Consider the following 13,985-nt stretch of genomic DNA (forward strand, 5'->3'; position numbering starts at 1 on the left):
CCCTTTATAAACAGTGGCACCACATTTGCAAACCTCCAGTCTTCCGGCACCTCACCTGTGACTATCGATGATACAAATATCTCAGCAAGAGGCCCAGCAATCACTTCTCTAGCTTCCCACAGAGTTCTCGGGTACACCTGATCAGGTCCTGGGGATTTATCCACCTTTACCCGTTTCAGGACATCCAGCACTTCCTTCTCTGTAATATGGACATTTTGCAAGATGTCACCATCTATTTCCGTGTTGTGTGATTTTTAACTTTGTCCACCCCAGTCCAATACCGGCACCTGCACATCATGGATTTCTCTGAACTGACATCAGTGGAGGGGGAAATAGTGTTTAAGGGGCAGTCAAATCGATAATTTATTTTTTATGTTTAATGTTGCCCTGCCAATCTTGCTGCTCTTGTGTTATTTCACCACCTGCACTAATTGACCTATCCACTTGGGGGCAGCAGTACACAGCTGATCCCAGTTGAATGATTTGGAAGCTTTTTAGCAGGGAGCAGTTTGGATCGTTGTTTTCAGTGAAGTGCGGAGAATATCAGCCCCAGCCTTGTTTTGAGGCTGAAACAGGGCAGTGTTTGGACAATGGGAAGTGAGGAGGCAAAGGCGAAGCAGTTGCATCTCTTGCGAATTGCATGGAAAGGTGGCAGAGGTTGTGGTGGTTGTTTGATGTAATGGAGCAGGGGAGCATGGAACCATGGAGGGAACAGGCCCTACAGAATGCTGGAAGGGGGAGGAAGATGTGTTTGGTGGTGGCAGAATGACAGATGATCTGTTGAATAGAAAGAAGGAGGACAAGGGGAACCTGATTGTCACCATCTAAGGTCCGAAAACCTTCTCTCAGATGTAACACTAATTTACTTGCAATTCCCTAAAATCAGAACACTGTTCTCACTGCTCATAAAGCAATCTCTTCATTATTGAATGAGGAGATTCATTCAATCTCTTCACCAGGAGACCAAACGCGGAATGGATTACCACTTTGTCAAACTCCTCTGTACAGTCAGTAAGCGTCACTCCAACCATTGTTTATCATTTTAATTCAGCACCTTGCTCCCACACTGACCTTTCTACCCTTGGTCTCTGACAGTGTACCAACGAAGCTCAGTGAGAACTTGAGAAACAGCATCTTATCTTGTGACTGGACACTTTCCAGCTTCTAAACTCAATCTTTGGCCCATTTTTGTTTTGTTTTATTGATTTTCCTTTCTCTTAAGTCTTAAAACTTGAACATTTAGTTCATTTGACCTACATCACTGGCATCACACCAACACTGTGTGCAGGTCATCTGTTTGAACGACTGGCAGATAGTATCAAATAGCACGTTCCTTTAGCTGTTTGGAACCCAGAAAGTTTCCGACTGTACCCAACCAGACTATGCTTGCAACACAGACAATATCAGTCCAATATTAAATGTGATTTGGAGATTTGCTAAATAATCAAAAGTGCGTTGGGAATTATGCTTACAACCACCTTAAGAGTCAGCTGTACTCACAGTGTGGCGCACTCGTATGTATTGGAAGTTATATATACTAGACAGAAAGAACATGTACACACATTGAAACTGTTTCAATTCAAGAAAATAGGTGATAGCCATTATGATGTCATTCCTCAGGGCTGTGCCTTGACCAATCAGTATCAACTTGCCTGATTTAAATTTAAACAAAGCTTGACAGTTAACTGTCAGTCTTCTTGTAACCAGTGCATTCTTCAAAGCAAGGGCTTCAGCAATTAGTATTCACTTGGAATACTCTCCCTTCATACAGTATAAAATGTTGTTCCATTTTATATCGGCATTCTTGTTGAATGTCCCAATGAGTGTACAATATAAAGCTTCAATAAAATGTATCTTTTGTCAGTGATTCTCAAGCCTAGACTATCAAATGGCAATTCAAATAATCTCTTTTGCTGAGAATAAAATTTTGGAAACTTCACTCTATACCATCTTTGCCTACACAACAGCAGCTTCACTTCCTCTCTTTGTTGGTCGTGGAGTGGTTAATGACATCATGAGGAGGTGTAGTGGGTTACTGTGCTAAGTTATTTAGCTGATTGACACCAGTCCCAAAGTCTAATGTCAAAGTAACACCTGCAGGATCCATTGTGTCTCCTGCCAGCCAGGGAACACCACAAGGATGCTGTCTTAACTAAACGGAGCCATCATAGATAGAATGGTTACAGGACAGGAAGAGGCTATTTGCACCATCATAACTGTACCGGCCCTCTGCTAGCACCACTCAGCTCGCCCCATTCCTCTGCCTTTTCCCCACGACCCCGCAAACTGATATTGCCCTTTTCAGATATCCAGTCCTTTAACGAGAGTGATCATTGTATCCACCCCACTCTCAGTCTATGCATCTCCCGGTCCTAAACACTTGCCGGATGAAACAGTTTTTTATGGTATCCCCCTTTCTTTGTGATTATCCATCACTTAAAATCTCTCTCTTCCGGTCTTTCGCCCTTCAGTCTCTGGGCTCAGTTTCTCCTGAACTACTCTGCCGATTCTGAACACTGTTGTCCAACCCCCAAACTAAGCTCTTCCTTTCTCCAGGGAAAGCAATGCTCACATCTCCAATCCATCCACACACGACTGGCACCTTCAGAGGCAGCAGTAGCTATAGAGTATCCAGAGTGGCACTGTTGCCACAGCGTGGCAAAGGCTGGTGAAGCCTGAAGTGGGGCTCTGATGGCAGAGAAGGAGAAGTTTTCTCTTTAAGTTACCTCCCTTTCCTTTTTACTTTACAGTCAGTTCTTCTATAACGCGATGGTTGCGTTCTGGTGCAATCCTGCGTTATAGAAAATTCGCGCTTTAGAAACGGCGCTCAAAGTGTTGCCGCTGAGTTCATGTTACAGCCAACGTACGTTTTAAAGGTTTGTGCTTTAGAAACAGTGTCCCCAGTTCGTCAGTCGCATTATGGCAAATTCGTGTTGACAAAACGCACGTTATAGCAGAACGACCCGTACTTAACGTTAGTGAGAATGGCACCAATGCATGGTGATTTTTCACTGTATTTTATATCAAACACACATGACAATAAATGGTTCCGTTCAGTTCAATTCACTGAATCATAATTCCTCCAAACTGCACACATTTCCTGTTTTGTGAATCCTTTATGCTCCCCCCAACCCCACCCCACCCCAATGTCTTCACATCCTTCCTATAGTAAGGTTCCCAGGATGGGATGCAATACCCCGGGTTGTGGATTTTTTTTAAAAAAGAAAGCGAGTCCCCGTATTCGGAAGCCTGTGTCTTTGTGCAGCTTGAAGTATTTAGTCTCCACAGAGCTCCTCAGCAAGATGCCAATGTGAAATATTTGGACCGGTGTTCTCGTTGGCTGGGAACGCAACATTTTTGCCTTGATAGCAATTCAATAATTGTAGGGTTTGGGAATCTGAGTATGTTATAAATATTTTAATATCTGTGTAACCTGCAAGAGCTCAAAGGATTGCGGTTGGAGTTGAGCAATCGAGTGTGTTTTCAGAGGCTGGTGTGTTTGCCTCAATGAATTGGGAAGGCATTCAGTTAAATTGTAGATTAGAAGGGCGGGGGTTGGGGGTGTTGTAGAATATGATTTCAAATGACCTCCATTATCAGCTGTGGTTATTAGAGGTGAATGCATAATTAAAGCACATTAATTGTCATGTGGTCACAGTAAATAGGGTTTTCTATGAAATCACTGCTGATTATCACTGAGCATTAAATAATTCCACTGCGGAATGACTACCGCTGTTAACCCATGAGACACTGAGGAGGCTCTGGGTTTAATCTCATGCGTCCTTAATTTAACATAAGACTAACATTGTTTCTGTAAATGTTCAGCGTTTATTGATGTAGGATTAATGCATGTGTGAGAAAGTGCCTCAGTGTGAAGCAAAGGATGAGAAAGAGCTATGGGTCCTGTCTCGTTGCTGTATGGAGATGTGGTAAAGGAGCAGAGGAGTCTGGGGGTCAGAAGAGGAACGCTGGGCCAAGTTGGCTGTTCCTATACTGGTGTGACTCAGGGATGTTGAGGTCATGAGCTAAGTCAGCCTTGGTCAAGAAGACAGTGATGAGTGCCACCTTGGTCCAATGTGATTGCATGGCCAGAGGGCTCTCACAGTGCCAGCAGATGTTCACTTTGAAGATTTTGACTCAACCATTTCCAGGGAGCAGGTGATATATGTTCGGGTTGGGATGGGACGTGGGGTCTGTTCGTGGTGTGTGTGTGTGTGTGTGTGTGTGTGTGTGTGTGTGTGTGTGTGTGTGTGTGTGTGTGTGTTATATGTGTGGATAATTGCATAAAAGTGATAAATTCCCAGGACCTGATCAGTGTACCCGAGAACTCTGTGGGAAGCTAGGGAAGTGATTGCTGGGCCTCTTACTGAGATATTTGTATTATCGATAGTCACAGGTGAGGTGTTGGAAGACTGGAGGTTGGCTAACGTGGTGGCACTGTTTAAGAAGGGCGGTAAAGACAAGCCAAGGAACTATAGACTGGTGAGCCTAACCTCGGTGGTGGGCAAGTTGTTGGAGGGATTCCTGAGGGACAGGGTGTGCATGTATTTGGAAAGGCAAGGACTGATTAGGGATAGTCAACATGGCTTTGTGCTTGGGTAATCATGTCTCACAAACTTGATTGAGTTTTTTGAAAAAGTAACAAAAAGGATTGATGAGGGCAGAGTGTCAGATGCGATCTATTTGGACTTCAGTAAGGTGTTTGACAAAGTTCCCGATAGGAGACTGGTTAGCAAGGTTCGATATCATGGAATAAAGGGAGAACTAGCTATTTGGATACAGAACTGGCTCAAAGGTGGAATACATGGGGTGGTGGTGGAGGGTTGTTTTTCAGACTGGAGGCCTGTGACCAGTGGAGTACCACATGGATCAGGGCTGGGTCCTCTACTTTTCATCATTTATATAAATGATTTGGATGTGAGCGTAAGAATTACAGTTAGTAAGTTTGCAGATGACACCAAAATTGGAGGTGTAGTGGACAGCGAAGAGGGTTACCTCAGATTACAACAGGATCTGGACCAGATGGGCCAATGGGCTGAGAAGTGGCAGATGGAATTTAATTCAGATAAATGTGAGGTGCTGCATTTTTGGGAAAGCAAATCTTAGCAGGACTTATACATTTAATGGTAAGGTCCTAGGGAGTCTTGCTGAACAAAGAGACCTTGGAGTGCAGGTTCATAGCTCCTTGAAAGTGGAGTCGCATATGGATAGGATAGCGAAGAAGGTGTTTGGTATGCTTTCTTTTATTGGTCAGAGTATTGAGTACAGGAGTTGGGAGGTCATGTTGCTGCTGTACAGGACATTGGTTAGACCACTCTTGGAATATTGCATGTAATTCTGGTCTCCTTCCTATCGGAAAGATGTTGTGAAACTTGAAAGGTTTCAGAAAAGATTTACAAGGATGTTGCTAGGGTTGGAGGATTTGAGCTATAGGGAGCTGTCAACTAGGCTAGGGCTGTTTTCCCTGGAGTGTCGGAGGCTGAGGGGTGACCTTATAGAGGTTCATAAAATCATGAGGGGCATGGATAGGGTAAATAGACAAAGTCTTTTCCATGGGATGGGGGAGTGCAGAACTAGAGGGCATAGGTTAAGGGTGAGAGGGGAAAGATATAAAAGAGACCTAAGGGGCAACCTTTTCATGCAGAGGATGGTACATGTATGGAATGAGCTGCCAGAGGATGTGGTGGAGGCTGGTACAATTGCAACATTTAAGAGGTATTTGGATGGGTATATGAATAGGAAGGGTTTGGAGGGATATGGGCCGGGTGCTGGCAGGTGGGACTAGATTGGGTTGAGATATCTGGTCGGCACGAACAGGTTGAACTGAAGGGTCTGTTTCCATGCTGTACATCTATATGACTCTATGTGTGTGAGAGTGCGTGTATATGTGTGTGTATGTTTGTGTGGATATGTGTGAGACTGTGTGTATAGGTGTGTGTGCGTATGTGTGTGTGAGAGTGTGTGTTTATGGATATGTGTGTGTGTGTGTATGGTCTCATGGTCCAGTAAGTTGCAGCCTTAGAACAGCCTTGTACAAACTCATAGAGTCAAAGAGATGTACAGCACGGAAACAGACCCTTCAGTCCAACTCGTCCATGCCAACCAGATATCCTAAATAAATCTCGTCCCATTTGCCAGTATTTGGCCCATATCCCTCTAAACCCTTCCCATTCATAGACCCATCCAAATGCCTTTTAAATGTTGTGATTGTATCCGCTTCCACCACTTCCTCTCATTCCATACACACACCACCTTCTTCATGAAAACATTGTCCCTTAAGTACCTTTTAAATATTTCCCCTCTCACCTTCGAACTGTGCCCTCTAGTCTTGGACTCACCAATCCTGGGAAAAAGACCTTGGCTATTCATGTCCCTCATGATTTTATAAACCTCTATAAATCTTCATGGAGGATAATGTACAATCTATGGAACAATATCACAGCATGAGTCTCCTCCTAATGATACACAGGAAAATGCTGAAGGGGAAAACAAAGCACTAACATAAACTATTGGAGTATATTGTGATTGTTTCACAGTTTTTTACTGTTGAGGAGAGGGAAGGTTGATGATATTCTCCTGATAGAATGAATTCTTTTCGAGTAATATATATGACCCAATTTAGTTTTACTCAAACTGGACCCTCTGCCAAATGCTTCGAGCATGTACTTTGATACATTGACCAGGGCTTAGGCCTAGAGTGATGAACTGAAGTTTGGTGCCTGTGCCAAAATCTCTCTCAGACTCTATCAAAATTTAAACTCTTTCTTAATTGCCCTGTTTCCTGCATCGAACGCTGTGAGACAGTGAAAGGGAATAGCTGGGCATTTGCATAACACCCCGTTGCATACGGCATAGGAATGTCTCAGAAAATGCAACTCCGACCATTACTGACTGCGGTAGACATGGCTATCAGTTGGCTATATAACTAAGAGTGATGCAGTATTGCGCCAACAGCCTGGGTCAGTTATCATGCCCCCTGAGGTAGGTAGCTCTTGGGGTCTAGCTCCCCAACTTGGCCCATCATGGTAGCTTAGCAACAAGGAGGTCACATGAAAGGAGAATGAGGTCTGTCAGCAGCTTTGTGCCTCATATCCACATTGCTATGTCCCGCAGACAGATCCCATGCTGCTGGTTGACCAACCCAGAAGAAAAGCAGCCTGGCAGTGTTAGCCTTATCGAACAGCCTCTTCACACTGGGCTGCCTGAAACGCTCGCCTCCTAGTCACACACAACCCATCAATGTAGTTGGGAGGGGATTGATTAAAATATCTTGATGCTTTAATGATGTAAACTCCCTGCTTTACCCCTCCCGTTTAGGCCAGAGATTCATTTAGTTGGTGTTGCTCAATTGGAGCTGGAAGAGGCAGCAGTAACCCTCTTAGCTTCACAGAAAGATGAGGGCTGCTAACCTCATCATTGTCTCCCCCCATTCCCTCCCCCTAGTTACATCCCACACCTGTCTTTCCCTGCCCCACATAAACACTTCCCCTAAAGGTTTGTTGCTTCAAGACTGGACTATTCCAATGAGCTCCTGGCTGGTTCATCTTCTAGCCTCTGTGGTCATGATGTCATCCAAAATTCTGCTCCCTTCACTTTGTAGAAAATCCCATTCCCTTATCGCCCTTCTGCTCGCTGACCCACGCTGACCTCTGTTTGAGCAATGCTGTGAATTTTAAGTTATTTTCACCCTTTTAATTTTGAATCTTCCTATGGCCTTCCCCTCCCTATATTCTGCAGCCTTCCGCAGCCCCACATCCCCATTTCACAGCCTGACTGTTCCCAATTTGTATCCTTCCACCACTGGCGGCCTTGTCTCCTAGGCCCTAAACTCTGGAATGACCTGATGAAACCTCTCTGTCTCCCCAGCTCACAGTCCTCAATGCTGCTAACCTCTTGAGGCTGTGGAATCCTGCATTTTATCTTCTTAAAGTACAGCACGCAACACTCAAGATACTTGAGACCATCCAGGATAAGGAAGACTGGCACCATATCCAAAAAAATCCACTCTCTCTACCACTAGTGCTCAATAGCACTCAGTGTCTGCAAGATGCACTGCAGAAATTCACCGAAGATGCTTAGACAGCACCTCCTGGCCATTACCAACTGGAAGGACAAGGGCAGCAGATACATAGGAACGGCATCAGTTACAAGTTCCCCTCCAAACCACTCACCACCCTGACTTGGAAATTCAATGTGTTTGGATCAAAATTTTGGAATTCTCTTCTTTATGCACTGTGGGTCTACTTAATATCAAATGAACTGCAGTGGTTCAAGTAGGCAGCTGAACACTGCCTTCTCAAGGGTACTAAGGACAGGCAATAAATGCTGACCCAGTCAGCAATGCTCAGATCCCATGAATTAATAAAATAAATATTGACGTGCTGCCAGTTCTCTCACAAGACGCATAAACTGTCAGCATCAGAACTTCAGTCATAATTTTTACGTTGTCTTAAGGCATGAGCTTAAAGCCAGCCCTTGCCAAGAGTGTAATGACACTCTGGTTCACAGATTGCAACACGACCCTGAACTTTTCAATATCATTTGTCTCTCTCTGTCTGTACTGAGGCTTGGATTGGCACACCCTGCTGCTGAAGTAAAGTTAGACAGACATAAACATTGAGCAATGAACACGCGAGGGAGAGAGTACAGAGGATATAAAACAGGTCCAAAAGATGGACATCAGAGCTGAAGAAAAGGAAAGAATGTGAATAAGAGGGGAGAGAGAGGTGGGGAGTAATCAAGTGGATGAAGGAGAAGATGATATTTGGATGAACGCGATAACTAGCTGATTCATCTTGGATCCAGGGAATTGGCTCATTATGTGTTCAAGGGTCAACCATAGGTTCAAATGTGTAATTGTCCATATTTGGACTTGCTAATCCCAGCTGCACAGCTTGCCTGGAGAGATACGAGGTGTATAACTGCTCTAGGGATTGTCCCCACAATTGGAGGGACAGCAACTTGCTGCATTTCCAATCCCAATCTCGCTGGTGGATGTTGCCTTCAATCAGTTCATGTCACAGACAGTTCCCAGCAGGGAACTTCCTCTCTGGTACCCCCATGAGAAAGGTCAGGCTGAGTGACCACGTCTTTAACAATGCTGCACTCCCTCATTACTGTACTGAAGTGACTGCCCTGATTGTGTGCTCAATTCTCCAGACTGGGACACGAACCCAGGGATTTCCACTTGGAGGGGACTGCTACCAGCTGAGCTGTGGCTTGTATTCACAAATATGAATATGAATATTAGGAAAAAGAGAGGGCCCATCATTCTGGAAATTGTGACGTAAAGGCCGAAATAAAAAATAGGAAACCATTGCTCCATTTGGATAAATGAGAAATCAGGAGCAAATTAACATCACTGTTAGAAATACAGGTTCTTTTATTTTACATGTGAACGAGAGCAGCTCCAGAGTTTATTGGAAACATAATTCCCATTGGCATGTGTATTTAGGACCTGAGTTCGTTACACTGTCCTGACGGGCAGTGACTGTTGTTGGCAATTTGATTAATTGAGTGGATTCATAAATTACAGGTGAGTTTAATTCAGAAGAAAATGCTGAGTTCTTCCTGGGGGACGGACGGACTTCTCATCAGCAAAAGGTGGAAACTGATATTTGTTCTAAACTACTGATTTACAATAAAGCTGAGTGCAGACTCCCGGCCTCAAGGGGATGCCCAGCGTGCACTGGAGGAACTCCTGGTGTTGAGGGGCAGCCCAGTGGGCACTGGAGGGACCCCTTGTGTTGAGGGGCAGCCCAGTGCAGACTGGGGTTCTCCTGGTCTCGAGGGAAAGCCCAGTACACACTGGAGGGACTCCTGGTGTTGAGGGGCAGCCCAGTGCGGACTGGAGGGGGTCCTGAAGTTGAGGGACAGCTCAGTGCAAACTGGAGGGACACTTGGTGTTGAGGGCCAGCCCAGTCCTGACTGGAGGGGGTCCTGGAGTTGAGGGAGAGTGCAGTGCAGACTGGAGGGACTCCTGGTCTCGAGGGTGAGCCCAGTCCAGACTGGAAGGACTCCTGGTGTTGAGGGGCAGCCCAGTGCAGGCTGGAGGGACTCCTGGTGTTGAGGGGCAGCCCAGTGCAGACTGGAGGGACTCCTGGTGTTGAGGGTGCGCCCAGTGCGGACTGGAGGGACTCCTGGCGTTGAGGGGCAACCCAGTGCGGACTGGGGGGACTCCTGGCATTGAGGGGCAGCCCAGTGCGTACTGGAGGGACTCCTGGTGTTGAGGGTGAGCCCATTACGGATTGGGGTGACTCCTGGCGTTGAGGGGCAGCCCAGTGCGGACTGGGGGGACTCCTGGTGTTGAGGGGCAGGCCAGTGCAGACTGGGGGGACTCCTGGTGTTGAGGGGCAGGCCAGTGCGGACTGGGGGGACTCCTGGTGTTGAGGGGCAGCCCAGTGCGGACTGGAGGGACTCCTGGTGTTGAGGGGCAGGCCACTGCAGACTGGGGGGACTCCTGGTGTTGAGGGGCAGGCCAGTGCGGACTGGGGGGACTCCTGGCGTTGAGGGGCAGGCCAGTGCGGACTGGGGAGACTCCTGGCGTTGAGGGGCAGGCCAGTGCGGACTGGGGGTACTCCTGTTGTTGAGGGGCAGGCCAGTGCGGACTGGGAGGACTCCTGGCGTTGAGGGGCAGCCCAGTGAGTACTGGGGGGACTCCTGGTGTTGAGGGGCAGGCCAGTGCGGACTGGGGGGACTCCTGGCGTTGAGGGGCAACCCAGTGCGGACTGGGGGGACTCCTGGCGTTGAGGGTGAGCCCAGTACGGATTGGGGGTACTCCTGGTGTTGAGGGGCAGCCCAGTGCAGACTGGAGGGACTCCTGGTGTTGAGGGGCAGGCCAGTGCGGACTGGGGGGACTCCTGGCATTGAGGGGCAGCCCAGTGCGGACTGGAGGGACTCCTGGTGTTGAGGGGCAGCCCAGTGCAGACTGGAGGGACTCCTGGTGTTGAGGGAGAGCCTAGTGCGGACTGGAGGTACTCCTGGTCTTGAGGATCAGCTCAGTGTGGACATTTATGTTTTCACTCTCTTTCTCTGCTTTATAAGGGCAATAATGCTGATTGGTTAATTTTATTACTTAGTATTTCTAATTTATACACAGGATTTTGTACCGAGACATCTTTGTAGCTCAGATAGTACCATGTTAGATGACTTTGTACATCTTTCACTGTCCTCCTGTATCCCTGCTCCAACATCAGGGAAAGGTTTCCTTGATCCTGCTGGCGCCAGTATTTATTTTTAAAAATCAACTTGCATTGATGTTCTTAAATGGAATGAGTTAGATGGGTCAAGCAGCCTTTTTTCTCACTGAGCTGTGACTGAATCAGTTGGCAGTTCTCTAATCTCATGAGTCTCCATGTTTGTGTAGCTGTAGCAATGCTCTGGGTGTGGGGAAATGGGAGCACCATTGTGGGACAGGCTTGATTATCAAATCCTGGAGTTTAAAACGCTGGTTAGAGAAAGGGCAGTTATACATTTCTAGTCGGAGTTTTAGTCAGACCCAGATCACATACCACAAACTCTAATCCCACTGATTATTAGTCCCCCGCATATATAGCCAGATCCCTACATATACACCTGATTCCCCACAAGTAACAGCAATCACCATTTGTTCCCCAGTTATGTTTGGTCTCACACACATTTGGCAGATCCTACAAGATGATAAGTTTGGACTAGATGATCATTCTTCTCTGACACTGAAGACATCAGAACTTCACTGTAGTGATTGGAACAAGGGCCAGGTGGAACACATTGAGAATGAGATCCCAAACTGGGGCGGTTAACCCCAATGTATGAAATGTAAACTTATTCGTTCTTTTCCTCTCTAGACTTTTGCGACGACTTCTGTTTCCCCTTCACCTTCACCTTGTTTTCTTCTCTGCGCCATCCTCAGCTTCTTCCTCCTCCTGTAGCGAAGGTTTCATTATCTGTGGAGTCAATGTTATTCTCCCTCAGCAACAGCATGCAGTGAATGAGGAGAATTAAAGGTTCCCAGATCAGAACGGATTTTTTTTTTTTAAATGTCCCCTCTTGAGAAAATACCTTTTACTTCACTGGAATCTGCAAGGAAAGTAAAGTTGGTGTTTATTTTTATTTTAATGAAGCCTTCCTGAATGATGAATAGCAAACGCAGTGTGTCACTGGGTTTATAATTACATAAATAATCACTCACCACTATTCCACTTGTCTGGACAAGTAAAAGCTGGGCCTACATGTTGATGTTAACATTTACACTACTTAAAATAGACTGAATATCTGAAAGCAGCACACAATGCCAATTATTTATTTTAAATAACCACTCTCCCCAAACCCCAGCTCCACACCTTCCACACCTTGCAGTTTAATAGATGATGCTTCGACTGACACTTTATTAATACATGGGCACGTTATAATGTCCAATTGACTGCCTGTCAGCAACTAATTTCCACATGGAGAGAAAAAAAAGTCCTGCATTCTTTTAAGAAGCTAACAACGGGGGAAAAAAGCAGAGGCTTTTGAAAAGAAAAGGCAAATGCCGAGGAGAAATTCCACATTCCTTTCCGTCAACGTGCATGGCTTGCTGCTCATGACCTTTGGTGGCAGCTTCTAACCATTTTTAATCACCGCCAAATGCAGCTCCAAAATAATCGTGCTGAGAAATCCCAGTTATTGGCTGCAGGGCTGAAGTGATTAATGTGGCAGCACTATCATTGCTAAAGGCCTGTTCATCACTTCATATCACTCTGCTGGGGCTAGTGTGCAAGATCTGGGGGTTGGCTTTATTTCTAATAGCTAAGCCAATTAAGCCCTTGCAAAAGGGGAGGGTGATGGCCTAGCAGTATTATCGCTAGACTATTATTCCAGAGAGCCAGATAATGTTCCGGGGACCCGGATTCAAATCCTGCAGATGATGGAATCTGAATTCAATAAATATTGGGAAATAAGAGTCTAATCATGACCGTGAAGTCGTTTTCAATTGTCAGGAAACATTAGGGAAAGAAATTGCCATCCTTACCTGGTCTGGCCTGCATGTGACTCCAGACTCACAGCAACATGGTTGACTCTTAACAGCCCTCTGGGCAATTAGGGATGGGGGCACTCTCATGAATAATAAAAAAAATTAATCAGTGTATTCAAACACACCTCTGGAGCAGGTTGGTGTCAACCCCAGACATTCTGCCCAGAGGAATGGACATTACCGTTGTGCTACAGGATTTCCCATTTGCAGTAGTAGACTGGGAATTATTGAAAAATAAATCAGTGTTACTAGTACACTTGTAAATCAGTAACTTAGTGAAATTGTCAACCAATGTTGGTTATGGAAGTGGCATCTCAATCGGTCTTGTGGCACGGTGGTGGTGTCCTATCTTTGGGCTAGGAGGATTTAAGTCCCACCTGCTCAAGAAGTGTGCTCTAACACATCTGAACAAGTGGATGGAAAATATCTAGAGGGGGCATCTAAAATTCCACTGTTGAAATGAGAACTTATTGTTCTGAAGTTGTTGCCTCTTTTCTCTGTGTTGCTATCTGTCTAATCACTGAGTGTATGTCAGATTCAGTGCTGACCTGAGTGGGTCCAGTCTCAGGGCTGTGTATTAAGCTTACTGGAAACCCCTCAATGTGTGGTAGATTGGGGTCTGGGTGGCACGGTGGTTAGCACCATTGCCTCATAGTGCCAGGGCCTGGGTACAATTCCACTCTCGGGTGACTGTCTGTGTGGAGTTTTCACGTTCACCCCGTGTCTGCGTGGGTTTCCTGCGGGTGCTCCGGTTTCCTCCCGCCGTCCAAAGTTGTGCTGATTGGGTGGATTGACCAAGCTAAATTGTCCACAGTGTCCAGGGATGTGCAGGCTAGGTGGGTTAGCCATGGGAAATGCAAGGTTATGGGAACAGGGTGGGTCAGTGTGGACTCAATGGGCTAAATGGCTGCTTCCATACTGTAGAGATTCTTTCTGTATAATATCATCAGCAAGGCGTTTTTACACCATTTTATGCTTTTGAGACTGTGCA

This window comes from Chiloscyllium plagiosum, chromosome 18 (assembly GCF_004010195.1).
Source record: "Chiloscyllium plagiosum isolate BGI_BamShark_2017 chromosome 18, ASM401019v2, whole genome shotgun sequence".
Taxonomy (NCBI): Eukaryota; Metazoa; Chordata; class Chondrichthyes; order Orectolobiformes; family Hemiscylliidae; genus Chiloscyllium; species Chiloscyllium plagiosum.